The sequence below is a fragment of the Ambystoma mexicanum genome, chromosome 4q (genome assembly GCF_040938575.1).
Source record: "Ambystoma mexicanum isolate Mex_15411 chromosome 4q, UKY_AmexF1_1, whole genome shotgun sequence".
Classification (NCBI taxonomy): domain Eukaryota; kingdom Metazoa; phylum Chordata; class Amphibia; order Caudata; family Ambystomatidae; genus Ambystoma; species Ambystoma mexicanum.
Genome location: NC_090928.1, coordinates 446694355 through 446710916, shown reverse-complemented (window position 1 = coordinate 446710916; position 16562 = coordinate 446694355). Strand labels below are relative to the sequence as shown.

General features: G+C 47.2%; 1 protein-coding gene across 4 annotated transcripts in view; it reads left to right on the top strand.

Moving 5' to 3' along the window:
• Positions 1-16562, top strand: part of SANBR (SANT and BTB domain regulator of CSR) — a 1021507-nt gene that overhangs the window by 327313 nt on the left and 677632 nt on the right. The window lies entirely within an intron of this gene.

Below are 16562 nucleotides of genomic sequence, written 5' to 3'. Positions count from 1 at the left end.
CCTTCAGTGGTGGGCCTGTCAGGAGAACATTCTGAAAGGAGAACATTTTTGGCAACCCTGGCCGGAGATAACAGTAGTCGCGGATGCCTCACTCACGGGGTGGGGAGCCCACGCCAACAACTTGACCATCAGCGGTCGTTGGTCTCCATCGGAGTCCAGACTACATATCAACCTGTTAGAGCTGAGAGCCATCAGACTTGCGCTGAAGGCGTTCCTGCCAGCTGTACAAGGGAAAAACGTCCTGATAATGACGGACAACACAGTGGCCATGCATTACCTCAACAAAAGAGGAGGCGTAGGATCACTACCCCTGTGCAGAGAGGCGATGCAGCTCTGGTTTTGGGCAATCCAAGAAGGAATCTCTCTATCGGCAGTTCACCTAGCCGGAGAGAAGAACTTGACAGCGGACGCTCTGAGCAGGCAGAGCACAGTCTCCCACGAGTGGGAACTAGCTCAGGAAGTCCTTCAAGAGATCTTCGCCCTTTGGGGAACCCCTCAGGTGGATCTGTTCGCCACCAGCGTCAACAGGAAATGCGATCTGTTCTGCTCAAGGGAATTTCAGAGGAGCTCTGGGAGACGCGTTCATAGTGGACTGGGAGTTTCTGCTTCTGTACGCGTTTCCACTGGTCCCTGTCATTCCTCAAATGATCAGGAGGTTGAGAAGATTCCGGAGAACCATGATCCTAATTGCCCTGGATTGGGCCAGGAGAACGTGGTACCCGGACCTTCTAGACTTGTCCATCTGCCCTCCAATTCGACTTCCACTCAGAGAGAACCTACTCTCCCAGAAGGGAGGTCAGGTTCTCCATCCAGACATCAAAACCCTCAACCTTCACGCTTGGCTTCTGAAAGGTTGCGGTACAAGGATTGGGACCTCCCTGATGATGTTATGGAGGTGTTGCTTTCGGCAAGGAGGCCAGCAACAAAGTCTTTATACCGCTGCCGTTGGAACAGATTTTGCAGCTGGTGTAGAGAACAGAATATCGACCCTTTTTCATGTGGTACACCAATGGTTTTGTCCTTCCTTCTATATTTGGCGAATTCAGGTCTTCAAGTTGGCACCATTAAGGGCTATCTCGCAGCGCTATCCATCTTTAAGCGCACTGCGGAAGAACCATCCTATTTCAAATTACCCATGGTAATACAGTTTCTAAAGGGGTTAACCAATGTTTATCCCCCAAGACCATTCCAAGTTCCCCTATGGGATTTAAACTTAGTACTAACTTTCCTGATGGGCACACCTTTCGAACCACTCCATTCTTGTTCGTTAAGATTCCTTACCCTTAAAACTGTTTTATTAATAGCACTTACATCTGCTAGAAGGGTGAGGGAATTACAAGCTCTTTCTTGTAAACCCCCTCACACAATATTTCACAAAGACAAAGTCTGCAAGTGAAGCCTAATTTCCTCCCAAAGGTGGTTTCTGAATTCCATATCACTCAGAAGATTACCCTGCCATCTTTCTATCCTCCTCCTCACCCGGGGAAAGAGGAAGAGAGGTTACACAGGCTAGACCCTAGAAGAGCTTTAAGTTTTTACATCAGTAGACTAGCCAGGATAAGACGGGCAGACCAGCTGTTTGTAGGTTACGCAGGTCACAAGCTGGGGTTACCAATAACTAAGCAGACCATTTCCAGATGGATCATTCTAGCCATTCTGGAATGTTATAAACTGGCAGGGAAAGAGCCCCCTCAAAACCTTAGGGCTCATTCGACCAGAGGTATTGCAGCTTCATCGGCCCTCAAAAGAGGCGTGCCGGTTAAAGACATCTGTGCGGCCGCTACATGGTCGTCTGTCCATACCTTTACACATTTTTACAATTTGGATTCCTCCTCCAGTCAAGAGACTAGGTTTGGAAGGGCTATACTGCATTCTATTCATCAATAGAAAACAGCGTGAAGTCAGTACTCCCTCCTCCAATAATAGAATACTGCTATGGGAGCCTATCTAAGATGAGGAATACGTCGGAGGACACAATCCCTTCGAAGAACAAGTTACTTCTTACCTTGTAACGTTCTTTCGACGGGATGTTCCTCCGACGTATTCCTCATCGACCCTCCCATCCATCCCCGCAGTTCTACTTCCCGTGTTGTTGCAGCTTACGCTCCTTCAGGGTGATTAGTCTAGTCCAGAAAGTATTATTGTGGGCTACAAAACGGAACTGAGCAACAGACGCTGCGCGCGGCCTTTATAGGCAGGATGACTTTGACGTCGATACGGCGGCTGTCGAGGGACATCGATTCAGAGGACGTCGACGCGCAGCGCCCTCTAGAGAAAAATTTTCCGAGGCCAGCAGAGCTGGAAGGAGATATCTAAGATGAGGAATACGTCGGAGGAAGATCCCGTCGAAAGAACGTTACAAGGTAAGAAGTAACTTGTTCTTTTCTTATACCATCTGCGCCCTGTCTACCAGCTATGAACCCGACCTGATCCGGGTGCACCAGTCGTGGCCTTTTCGCCTTTAAGCGGGTGGCTAGGATGCGTTTGAGGATCTTCTCGTCAACATCTAGCAGGGAAATAGGGCGATATGAGGAGCGGTACGCTGGGTCGCTCCCTTCCTTGGGGTATCACAGTGATCAGCGACCCTGCTATGCCTGTCTCAAGTATATTGTTATATACCTTTGCCATGTGATCTAGGAGGACCCTTGAGAACCTCTTATAAAACCCTATGGTATAGCCATCTTGACCTGGGACCCTGCCACTGGGGAAACGGGAGATTGTGTTTAGGAGTTCCTACGTCGTTATTGGATTCTCTAAGTGCTCCGTGTCGGCATCCGTGAGCTGCATCATGCCTATACCCCCAAGAGATGCCTCTGCCCCTCCGGCTGCTTCAGGGGATTCTGACTTGTATAGTCCCTTGTAAACATTTCGCAAAGCCCTCTGCTATGTCCACTGTCGCAGTTCTGAGGGCTCTATCTGTCTCTTCCAGGGTTGTAACTGAACTTTCGGCCCTCTGAGCCCAGAGTCTGGCCGCCAGGAGTGCGTCCGCCTTGTCACCTTTCTCATAGTATTTTTGTTTAAGGTTTTTAAGTTTGCACAGGTTTTCGCCCAGTTTTAGCAACCACTAGAGCGCAAATTGTGCTTATGGTCTTTATCGATCTTGATTACTCCACTCCACTTTCTCGTCGCATTGCTTTTACATACATGAAAAGGGAAGTCAGTTCTTGGTGATTTATAGACCGTGCATGGGAAGGTATTCTTAGTAGCTTCCATGGGTGGTTCAAGGGAGTTATGACAATATGCCATGAAGGCATGATGAATGGAGGGGGTTTCACTAGGAGGAAAAGGGGAATACCATGTCTCGTCAGTGATGTAGTACCACTCCCTTGAGGGTTGCCTCCCTCCATGTGATCCACCCTCATATAGCCTCCCCCAGGGTCTGGATCAGGTAGCGGCTGCCTTCCCCATGCCACATGGGGAGAGGTCACGGCTGGGAAAGGAGTGATGACACCATCCGGTTAATCACAGCACCAAGAGTCACTTCTCACACACCGATGGGTAGTAGCGAGTTCAAATATTTCAAAGCCTGCTGTAGATTGTAATGGCCCTTGGTGGCTTCCAGTTGGATAAACTACCCTATGAACTTAAATTGTGTAATCCTCTTTTTTCTCCAGCAGAAGTGGAACACACTTTTGCTGATTTTAATTAAAACAGTTTGAATATATCTGGTTTCCAAGATGTTATCTGTCTTGTTTTGAGCCTTCCAGACTGTTTCCAAGCCATTCCTAAACTTTTTTTGCTTGTTTTGAGACTTCTGTTGTGTTTCGGAGCCATTTCATCGGCTTGCAAATAGTTCGACTCATAATGAGCATTTGCGGTTGTTACATAGCCATGTTTTTGACGGTTTCTACTCCCTTCCCAGCAACAAAATCTCTTTGTGCCTCTATTTCCGCAGACAGATACTACAGATCTCTCCATCAAATAGGAGGGGCTAGAGATGGCACCTTGGCATAGTACCTCTCCCTAAAAGTTCCACAGAAACAAGTCCTTGGCAATATTGATACTCGGGTAGAAGGCAACCATGATTGCCATGACTCTTTATTTACAGAAATAAGAGGTTTCTTCAAAGTCAGGGGAAGCTATGAGTAGCCCCTAGTGTGCCTTTACAAATATTTATGTCACATCCTCAGCACCACAGTATGTTCTAAATGCTAGGACGGTCTTATACTGATCAATTGCAATAGATAGTTTATGGTATGGCATTCATTTTCCCTCTCATCTGGAAATATCATTTCTACATCCCCACCAGCCTAAAAATAAATTTATAAAACCCTTAAACTGTTCATTTGTTTTAACTATCATACTGCAAAGATTCCTATGTAGAACAGATTAAAGCAGGGTTTTCCAACTCCAGACCTCGAGGGCCGGAATCCTGATGGTTTTTCAGGATAATCCTTCATTAATATTCATGAGAAAAATGTGCATAGATTTAGAATCATTGTTTGCAAAGTTATCATATGAATATTAATGAGGGGTATGCTGAAAATCCGACATGTTTCTGGCCCTCAAGGCCTGGAGTTGGACAACCCTGGATGAAAGCTTTAAGTCCCCCAAAAGGTCTACATTTTTGCATTCAAAGAAACCCTAATAGCCAATTGCTCATCCCTGCTTTTGGACTGTTACTTTTAATTGTGAAAGGAGTATAATATTTCTGGAATTTCCTAGTGCCTACCATCTTTCTACTTGAAATCCTCTTCATGTTTTGTATCTTTTGAGATCCCAACATTGCCTCTTGTAATTCCACATCCATACCCATAAGATCCTGTGGGACATTTTCGAATGCGTTCGTTTTTGCTCTTTTCCTGCATGCCTTCCAGTCTCCTATCTCCGTCCCCTCCCTCCGGATGGATCCTCGCCTCCCCCTTCATTATCTCATGGCAGAGCTTGTCCTCGCAGAGCTTCCTTTCCCTTTTTCTCTGCGCCGTACCCTGATTAAGAGACCTCACCATGTGGCCTTTCCTGCATCCCCTACTATCCTTGTCTGCTTCCCCAGTGTTGTTTACTCAAAATACTCAAAAATGTCTCCTGACAACTGATCAGCAAATACTGGGTCCTTCCAAAGATGGTTGTTGCACCACCAGCTATTATCTGCCCTGTATATTCTGTCTATGTCCCGTGTCATACGGACAATGTTGTGGTCTGTCCATTCCACTGGTCTTATTTCACAGTCTAACACTCTACTCCACTGGTCCCTATTTAGTAGCAGATCATCTATCCTAGTATGTGTTAAGTGCAGGGGGGAAAAGAAGGCGTAGCCCTGTTCACCCGGATGCTTCAGTCTCCACACATCTAGCAGGCCCCTTGCCTTAATGGCACGCCCCAGGTGTCCCCGTCTCAGTTCCTCTGTGCGGCCGTCTACGCTTATCATGGATTTACTATCTAGCATCTCTGCCGCAGAGGAGTAAAGTCCCCCTCAATGATACATGCCTCAGCTGACAAGACTTGTATGTTGTCCAGTGCACTCTGAACAAATCCCACTTGGCCTTGGTTGGGGGCGTACAGAGACGCCAGCACTATTCGCGCCCCCTCCCGGGTGCCTTACGCTATGAGTAGCCGCCCATCCATCAACTCGGTCACTTTTAGGTCCTGCAGCCTTCATTGCTTGTTCACTATGATCACCACCTTACCCTTCTTCACAGCCCCAGAGGCCCAGTGCACCTGTCCCACACCTGTACACCTAAGCTTCCCCTCCTCTCCCCTCACTTGCTTAGTTTCTTGCAGGAACAGCACGTCCAGGGCAGCTTCACAAAATTCCCTTGCTACCAAGGATCTTTTTTATGGGTGAGTTCATGCCTTTCACATTCAGGGTGCCAATGACCAGACTCCTGGTGCCCTCATTTAGCCTAATTTCTATTCCTCTCGATCACTTCCATCTTCACTTTTCAACTCCGTCTGCCTCCCACCGCTTCATGCAGTATCATTGATGGAGACAGTGACATCCCGGACTTAAAGTCACTACCTTTGAAATTGCCCCCTCAAACAAAACAAACTTAAACATTCCCATGAACAAAAAACGGCAGAACTCTGCGAAAGTTAACAAGACATCCTCTATCCTGTTGAGGGCCACTTAGGAAGAGGGACTGCCCACTTCCCTTTTCCAGCATGCGGTCCAGTACCTTGCCAGACTGCCAGTACAGTGTTTCATGCCCCCAGCCAGTGCGGAGGATCCTGGGGCTTTGTTTGCCCGTGCTGTCCCCTGTGCTCAGGTTGTTTTACGTGGGGATGGGCCGTTCTAGCGCAGGTATTTCCGCCCTGTCTGTCCAGTCTTCTCTGTGGGCCCGACGCTCATGGCTGCTGTACCTTATTTGTGACTTGACTGTCCGTTAGATCCAAGATCCCCTCAGCATCTGCTGTTAGTGCTTGTTCTGCTTCATCTGCTGAGGTAATGTGGTAGTCCATCGTGTCTACCTCGAACTGCAGTGAGAACGGATATACCGCCTGTACCTCTTTGGTGGAGAAACGGGACATATCCATCTCCGTGAGCATTATTCCTTCCGATCCCTTCCCTTCCCTTATGTGCCCCTGGCATTGTCACTTGCCTGTCTGCTTTTCAGTCCCTTTGCTGTGATGGATGCGGCACAGCCCTCCCACGCTACTCCTGCTCAGTGGGGTTACTGTTCTTACACTTTAGGTAGGGGGCTGCACATTTGGCAGTGTCCACTCTCCAGGGCTGGTCTAGTGCCACTGCTTGTGGACTGCTTTCTCTTGGTTGCGCCTGTGTCTTTCTCCCCGTTGGAGTCCCCTGCTGCAGTGCCACGTGGTCTGAGAGTCCTGTCGAGGGTCTGAGAGTCCTGTCGAGGCACTGCCACTGTCGGGGGGGCTGCGCTTACTAATGGAGCCGAGAGAATGTCACAGTACGGGGCCCCTCGTCTCTTTATGTTTTGGGGGCCTTTACACAGCGTGGGATTGCACTCACCGCTGGGTTGTCACTCGTAGTGTCCTCTCCTCGACAGTGCTGGTCAGCAAGGCCCAGTGCCTTGTATTGCATGTGGTCTCTTGTGCCTGGCTCACTGAGTCTCTCTTGACAGGTTCCGTGCTGCTGCGGCGTTGTTCAATGAAGCTCAAATCCTCTCTGCCTGATTTCAGCAGGAGTCTCCCTTGTACCTGGGACGTGGTCGCTATCTTCTCTTTTCTGCCTCGGCCAGGCGTTTGCAGGTGCCCCAGTGCGCAGCGGCTGCGCCCGCTATTGGGGGTGGGAAGGTGTCGCAGTGGGCGGCCCCTTGGCTCTTTGTGTTTTGGGGCGTTTGCTTCCATGAAGTCTTGCTCACCGCCGGGTTGTCACTCAGTGCTAGCTCCTACTCCACACCGCACAGCAGGGCCCTGTGCCTTGCAATGGGTATGGCTAAGCTGACACCTGGCGGATTTCGCAGTGCTATTCAGCTCCTCTCGGCGTGATCTCGGAGGGGGTCCCCCTCAGACCGGAGATGTGACCTCTGCCTTCTCCCCTATCCCTCCAGTGATCCTGCGGGCGGCTGCAGGTAACCTTGCGCGCAGTGTGCATGGTGCCGGAAGGCCTCTACTGCGCTCTCTCGCTGGCTGGTTTCCTAGGATTTCGTCTGGGGTGCCTCAGTATTTTCGCTGCTTTTTCGTGGTGGGTTTGGATGACTGGCTGGCTCAGGTACGCACAATTTTTATTCTCGTATTTGCTCGTAGGGGTGGGAGCCTGTGTTCAGGCAGCCATGTTGTTCCGCGCCCCCTGGTGGTCTAACGTCTTCATAACAGAAATAATAAAAGTCGCAATAACACCATACAATAGCGTCTCCCGATAGTCCCCTCTGCCACCTCTGTGGTCATTTAATGACAACAAAATAACAAGAAAAAAAACTAAATGGTGATCGGAAAAGCATAGCATATGGAATTACAATGGTATGGCAGTCTTAGGCGTAGTTCTTTATCATATCCAAACTAATTTGGTTCTCTCTCTCTGCCTGGGGGTGAAATTGCAGCTAGGGACCTCCCTCCCTCTCATCTGCTAGTTCAACCAAAGGGGATACTGTCGCACTCTGTAGTATTTCCATTTAGGGGGATTGGCCCTCCCTTCTCCCACACTTATTGTCTCCGGTCCCCCCTCCAGGTGAGCCCATCTCTTGATTGCCCTGGTAATCGTCCCTGGGGTCATCTCCCTCTAAGTCCAGTTCCCACCTACTAATCAGCAGACCCCATACCTTTGGAACTACCCCATATGGTTGTTGACAATGGCTGTACGTTTTTCCATAAGGAACATATCCTGAAGTTTATGCTCCCACTCATCCCTCCTTGAGGTAATGAGTGATTTCCATTTCTGAGCTACTGCTATTCTCCTTGCCCTTAGCATAGCCCAACATATCCTCAGGATTCTAAAGTCATCACTGCCCTGATGGGGAGGAGGGGTTGCGGGAATGGGGGGATAATCCCTCACTGGAAGCAAGTCCATAACCAGTGCATTCCCTGTAAGATCTTTAATCCAGCTCAGGACCTCTCCCCAGTAAGTCTGTATTTTCGGGTAGTGCCACCACATGTGAAATCGGGAGCCAATTTGGCCCCATGTCTTGGGGCACAACGGGGATGAACCCTGTAAAATCTTAGAGATTTTGACTGGGTCCCTATGCCAGCCATGCAGCATCTTAAAATTAGTAATAGATGATGTAAACGGGTTGCCATGAAAGATGGCAATAAAAACTCTCTTCCGAAATGTCTTTGCCTACAAGAGTATCCCAGTGTGATTTGAAACTCTGTCTGTGCCCTATCTCCGAAGTAATCAAGACTTTGCAGTGTGTTTAGAGTATCCCTTTCCTCTGCATGGTGGATGCTATCACTTCCTCAAAGGGAGTCAGGTCTCTAGTCATGTTGTGCCTCCATTCTTTGTCCAATAAAATATGCCCTTAAGACTTAACCCTTAAATAATCGAAGACCAAAATCGTGTCGCGACCCAAGTTTCTCTGGAGGCTCTCGGAGTCAATGAAGGACCCCTGCAGGAATAGCTTCCCTACTTTTTTCAGGCCTCTGTCCGACCACTTCTGCGAGTGGCAAAAGCCATGCCACGAGAGATCGAGGGGGTGACCCCACACCAACGACAACAGCCATGATTACAAGTCCTTATTGAAGCTTTTCTTCTTCCAAAGGAACTATAATACACCCAGGTTTGTGTTGTCGAGCAATTATTTTGGAATCTGCTTAGTCGGGGACCACAACGAGTCTCTGATTTTTTAGGGGTGAGTTTCTAGGTCCTCTCAGAGTCCAGTAGTGCCACCCCCTGGTCCCTGGGTAATGTAAGAGTTGTACTTTGTTTTGCCAGATGAATCTGGTCAGAGCTACCTGCAGTTCCCTAAACTGGCTAACGGGGAGGACAGTGGGGAGAGCCGTAAAGAGATGTAGGAGACAGGGCAAGACATTCATCGGCCAAAGCAGGATAACACTGTTGTGAACCACAGGTTACGGTATTTTTTTTAATTTTCAAGCATGGGATCAAAATTGGTAGGGCCTAGTGATGCCAAGTTCCTAAGAAGATGTATCCCCAAATATGTGATAGTGTTTCTCCACCCTCATCCCACACATCCTATCGGTTCTATCCATACCAGAGCCCAACCCTGGGAGCGGCACAACATTTAATTCATCATTGTTAATCTTCAGGCCGGAAAAGTGCCCACCTGAGGCAATTTTTGCTAACAGGGCGGGATGGAATTGTGAGGATCTTCAATATAAGCCAGTATGTCGTCTGACAATTTATACTCTTGAGTCCTCACAGCTGATTCCCCACCCACATTCTGCTGTTAGCTTGTATTGCTATCGCCAAGGGTTCCATTGATATTTCGTAAGATCCTCAATTTGGCCAAATCTACTCCAATCTCAATGATTCGATTCAAGCTAGGAGCACTTTCTTTTTTTGCTATATACTCCTGAAAATGTTGTTCCTTGTTTAGAAAATGCATGATAATGACTACGGGCCTCATTACGACCCAGGCGGTAAGTTACCGCCTGGGCCGTGACTTTACCACCATGGCGTAAACTACGTTTACGCCATGGTGGTTGGCGGACTTACCGCCCCATTCCGAGTTTGGCGGGGCGGTAAGTCCCCAATCCCCATTTACCCTTCCCCATTCCCATTTTTGCCCCATAGGGCATAATGGGAGTGGGGAAGGCGTTAATTACGCCACCGTAAATTACGGTGGCGTAATTAACTCCATGGTCCCTTAGCGCCATGGATTTTAACACCTGCTAAAAGCAGGTGTTAAATCCGCCATGGCGCTAAGGGACCTCGTACTCAGGCGGTAAGGGTCGGCGCTGTTTACGGCGCCGTAAACCCCTTACCGCCTGAGTTGTAATGAGGCCCTACATCTTACAACCTTCTATGTACTCTAGCATTGTATTTGCTATTATCAAGTCATGCCTTTACTGTAAAATGGAGAAACTTCATTCTAAACCTCCTGTCCAATGCGGAAATATCCATTGAGATGCTGCTACAAAATCCAAATCGTGCTTTAAATCCAAATCCAATTAAAACTGTACCAACATGATTGGATAATGACACAACACAAATGCGACAACTATGTGGACTTTAATCCAATCTTATTTGGTCATAACATTTTTCGAGTCTTAGCAGATCATTTATCAAAATAGCCTTCGCCAAAATTTTGTAATCAACATTTAGGAATCAGATTGAATGTATAGCAGACAAAAGATATTCTTGCCAGACGCTGACTGCTAAATATCGAAGCAAATATATGTTGATTCTGTCAAAACAAAGATCATAAGGAAACATTGCGACATGTGGTGGTAGAATGTTTCTGTAATTCCAAAGCGCAATGAGTGTTTAAAACGGTTGCTTAACAGCTACACAATTATGACAATTGATGAATCATGGCAGAATATATTTGGTACAACTAGATCTGCTGTTAGAATTGCAACTATTCAATTTCTGGAGGGTCTTGATTTGAATGCATCATAGTATAAGCCCAAAGGCCTATAAAGAACGTGGTTAAAGGTGTTAAACTATGATGTGTATATACTGGCAGTGAAGAGATCTTCAATGAATGAATTCCTCAGTAAATAAGTGTCCTCTCCTCTTAAATTCCATATCAAATTTAGAACGAATTTGAGAATTGCAGTAATTGCGTTTCATTGAAAATATCAAGCTTTTACCAAACCAAGAAAGCTAGGAATTATCCATTTTATGAAACAAAGAAATATAGGATTTGTCCTTTTTATGAACAATTTTTTTAAAGAAATTGCAAACAATAATTTTCCTTATGTGTATTGTTTTTTGATGACTTGTTTATGAAATGTTATTTTTATATTATGTTCATGTTTTACTTTTCCCCTTGTTGTTTCTTATAATTTTGTTATGGCTAGTCATATGTCATATATATATAATTATGGAATGTGCAACATGTTGAAGCGAATTCATGTATGAATAATCTGTAAAATAAACAAATTGTGGGGTGTGAGGCAGTCATAAAATGCACTGCAAGAAATTAGGTGCAGCTGGGAGAACCTCGAGGCCACTTGACATTCAAAATAATGAAGCACAAGACACACACCTGCCGTTGCCAGCTGGTAACCCTATGCTGCACTCCTAGAGGGACCTAGTTCCAAACGTAGTTTCCAAACTCATGGGCTATACATGTTCCCAATGGGAGGTATTTGACCCATGTAGGTTGGTATTATGAATACTGCTCAATAATTGATTTCATACGTTACTTCACCAGTATTGAATTGATAGAGCATGTCTACTTGTACAAGATCATGTCAGCCTGCGTATATACAGTCAAGAACCACTAAGCTGAAAAAAGGCAGGTTTAGACAGGTGAAGTATGTATATAAACAACAAAATCGATTTACACCACGCTGTTACGCTACAGTGTGGAATACAGATTCAACAAACGCATGTATTAGTACGTTTCAAAAACAATATCACAGCTGAGCTGAAAGAGCGCTCAAATTCACCACAAAATATACGAAGGAATACAGAAAATAAATCAAATTCCTTCATTCAAAGTGTCCACCACACACTATTGTGCGGCTAAATGGCATCATGTGTGTATATACAATTCTGAGCAGTATAATTTGCTCTGCTCAAAACATCCTAGAAACACTCCTATATGGTCATGGGTGCCAACGTATTTCGGATTATACAAAATCCATCTTCAGGGCAGGACGTGTTTTAGTTTCAATATGTTCAGTTCTAGTTCCTACACATTTCCTAGAAGGGATAAAAGTACACTAATTAGATCTGTGTGGTATGTTTAAGCCATGAGAGAATGTTGTCGTATAGGTGGAAATCCACTAACCTTGATTTCTGGGCAAGTAGAGAACACTGGCTACTACCTTTATGATAAATATAAACTAACACCACCAGTAAGTGTCAGACCTTGTAGAGAGGACTTAAAGTGGAGTCTCGTACTTGAGCGATACATGCACTCGCTAAGCTACTCACCCAGTCAGAGGACAAGCTCCTATTCCCGGGTAGCAATGTAGTGTCGGTCTGTGACTCCCAAAGCAGGCTGCTAGGGATAGAGACAAAAAGTGGAGGGAACTCGAGTCAAGTCTAAGGGTCATGTACCATTGATTCCAGACAGATAATTCAAACATGTGGCCAGAATTTTGGTAACGCTACACCCACGCGCGGCTAGTGTGGATTCCGGTAAACGAAAGTGTACAGCCAAAGCTGTCTGATCGCAGACAATCTGAATCACCAACTACAAGTAGGACAAAGACGCGTACATTAATGTGTCCATTTAAGATTAATGCATTTAGTATGTATGGAGGAGTCAGGACCCCGTCCATCTCCATGCTATTACCCACCTTGCAAAGCTCGTACGGCAGCTGAGTCGAGCAGCCCGTCACCTAGACGCGCTGCTCGTCTCTGCCTGACATTAATGGTAACCATGTGAGCGGCACGCACGCGCATCCCAACTCCGAGTGCAGCATAGGGTTACCAGCTGGCAACGCCCGGTGTGTGTCTTTTAATCTGTAAAATAGGCACTTTTTGTATGTATATAGTATACATTGAAAGGTTTATTACTCAGCCAAACAATAAAAACATTTTTAAAAAAAAGATGGCGTACAGCAGAGGGGAGAGCGGACAGCCCTATTGGCGCAGTCAGGGAGCCATTAACTGGGATTCCTACTACTCTGGGAACTGTAGAGGGCCTCCAAAGTTCTTCCCAAATCCAATTTTCACTAGTACGTTAAATAAAGCCATTCCACTCAATCGAAAGCCTTATCCTAGTCTATAAGAACCAGCTCTGCATCTAATCCAGTTCTCTGCGCCACATGCATAAGGTCAATAATTTTCCTTAGGTTGCCCGACCCCTGCCTGCCCCTTATGAAACCTACTTGGTCTCCATGAATTAGGGACGGGAGGGAACACTCAATCCTCCTCCCCAACACTCTCGCCAGAATCTTGATGTCGGTATTCAAAAGCGATATCGGCTTATACGAGGAGCAGAACTCTGGGTCTTTACCAGCCTTGTGGATGGCCACTATTATACCCCCTAACATGGTATCTGGAAGGGAACCTGGCTCCATGACCTTGTTGAATTCTCGGGCCAGGTATGGTCCTAAAAGTGAATGGTACATTTTTTTTAAACCCACCGTAAATCCGTTGTTTCCAAGGGTTGTACCCCCCTTCATGTTTTTAATAGTGTGGATTACTTCCTCCACCTTTGATCGGTTCTTCTATACCATCTATATAGTCTACCTGTTCCCTAGAGAGGCCTGGAATGGAAATTGAGTTGAGTAAGTCATTAATGTGGGACCCATCACCATCGTACTCCGTAAAGCCTCTCGTAGTAATCCCGGAATGCATTCCCTATGCTTGCTGAATCACTGACAATCACCCCAACCGGGCCTCTGATGCCCATAACCATTTTGGAATTACTCATCTCCCTCAATCGCCACGCTAGAATCTGGTCTGCCTTGTTGCGCTATTCATGGTACTTTTGCTTTACCTACAAGATCTTCTTTTCCGTCTCCTGGATCAGCAGGGCCTTCAACTGAGCTCTGTACTGCTTCAGCCGGGCCATCTGAGCTGGCGAACTCAAGCCGATATGGGGGCTGCAGGTTGTAAACTCTCGATTTTCCCCCTCAACTCCCCTTCCAGTCTCTGTCGTTCCTGCTTCTTGTGTGCACCGATCCTTCTGAGGACCCCCCTCAAGTTTGTCTTAAAGCATTCCCACAGAAAACACAGGCTGATATCACCCCTATCATTCAGCTCAAAATAGTCCTTAATTTCAGTCAACACTAACTGTGCCATCTCCTTGTTTTTAAGTAAGAAGTCATTGCAAACTCACCTACCAACATGACTGCGACTAAGCCAGGGACCCAGATTATCCCGAACCAAATCGTGGTCGGACCACGGCACTGGTTCAACTGTGAACTCTGCGACATAACCTTTTAAGGTGGTATCCAGTAGTATAAGGCCGATTCTGGAGAAGGAGTTGTGTGTCTTAGACTAGTAAGTAAAAATCAGGGCTCTCGTTGGTGAGGGGGTCAGGGAATCGAACAGGCCAAGCTCCTGATTAATCTAGTTGAATCTTTTATATGCCCTTCTCTGTGCAGAAGTTACCACTGTATCCTTCATCCACTTCTTGTCCCTAAAGGGGTCAAGCACCATATTAAAGTCAACTCCCAAAACTATTGGCCCAATGACAAAGCCTTTGAGTTTCTCCTTGACTGCCTCCCAGAATGTAATCTGGCCTTCATTTTTTGTGAGTCCAGAAGCACTCCGACTGCATTCGATTTCAACCTGGGCTCCCACCCAATGCGTTTCCTGTAAAAAAGCACATTAAGCCATGAACGTTGAAATTCCTGCACCACTAGCGAGTGATTTTTGGGAGAGTTGACACCCTGGGCATTAAGAGAACCAACTATTAAGTTAACCTTGTGGCCTCCAATTCGGACAGGTAAGCTGGGTACCACCACTGTCCACCCGCCCCCCCCCCCCCTGGGTCGCCCAGCGGCATCCAAGGACATGGGACAACACAATTCTTCAGCAATTTCAACATGTTCCCAACCGCTGTACCCAAACTCCCTGCATCGCCCCCTCACCTCCCACCTGTAGGCGTCCAGGTGCACTGCCCTGACATCATAGGCCATGCACTGGACCACCAGGCAGTCCCGAATGCTTGTGACAAATCACCCCAACTTACATCGCTGACTTCCGAGCCTCCGCCCCAAACACTGCCATCGTAACTACTGAGTCAAATATACACTCCTACCCTAAATACATCGCTAGAAGGGTCCACTTCCTATAAAAATCTAACCAACAACCAGCCCCCTATTACCAAAAGGTCTGACATCTTGAACTGTCTCCTGTTGTTATGTGTCCCCTTTCCCCCCTCCCATCCCTCCAGTATCATTAACTCCTTCTGGTATTCTTCAGTATGCAAAACAGGATTCCAACAACCCCACCTCCCTCCCCCCTCTGCTTAACACCCCCCGCCACATTGCTCCAGTACTCGTGCATCTATTACGGCCCTCAAACCCCATAGCTTGCAAAGGCCCAATGTTGACTGCCCAACTGACTGGGCAGCCTCTGACAGTCACGTGAGGTGAGGCCCCATAATGCCTTGGGAACACTGGCTGTCGACGCGTTTCAGAAGGGTCCTACTGGCAGGGTATTCAGTTTCATGAATTTCCTCTAGCCCGGCCTACAGCGTTTTTTGGGTCTTGGTGCTCCACGATTCCCCAGCGGACCCGGTGTTCTTTTCCTGCGGCTGGCTCTCTGGACTCCCCACCAATTCACACGTTACTGTCATGATGCCTACCCCCGGCCATCCGGATCAAGCCCATCAGCCCCGGGAGCAGGCATCCAGGCATTTACAAAAACCCCAGCAGCCTCAGCTAGGGGCTGTCTGGGTTCGGTCCTGGCGCCATAGGCACCAGGCTCATAATGAAAATCAGTCCTGGCGCCATAGGCGCCAGGCTCATAGACATTACTTACCTCATGCAGACCATGATGCAAATAAATCCAAGCCAACGTGAGGCCTGGATGGGACTATTTTACTACAGGGACTATTTTTTACTAGGGTGTGGTCCTGGGGAACTTCTTTCCTGGGACTACTTTGGAGGCTATTTAAACCACGCCCGAACAGCAGCACATGATTCTGGATCCATTTCATCTTCCGACCTGGAAAGTACATCAATCCTGCACGCGTTGCTTCGCCAGCTCCAGCACGGCGCCATACTCACCAGTTCTCACAGCATCTTTCGATCCGGCACTGTCTCCATCATTTCTTCGCCGTACTCCGGCACCTAGGGGCACAAGAATAACAAGGTGAGCCAAGGGAATCAACAAATACCTCTTACCACCATAGACTTACCTGATTTACCACCGGCGGTATTATTCTCCATAGCTTCATATGCCGCATCTGTAAAGAGGGAGAAAAACACGTTAACGCATGCAATAGTTACCGGACAGCGTTGGGTAACACAGACTCTTACCTGAATGCCAGCAGCAGCTACGAGACCTTCTTCTCACGAACTCAGTTGCAATTTAAGGAAGGAAGGGGACAAGAGTGAACATCGGGCACATTGAACTCTTTGAACTTGATACTTACCAATCCCGGCTGGGACTTCAGAGT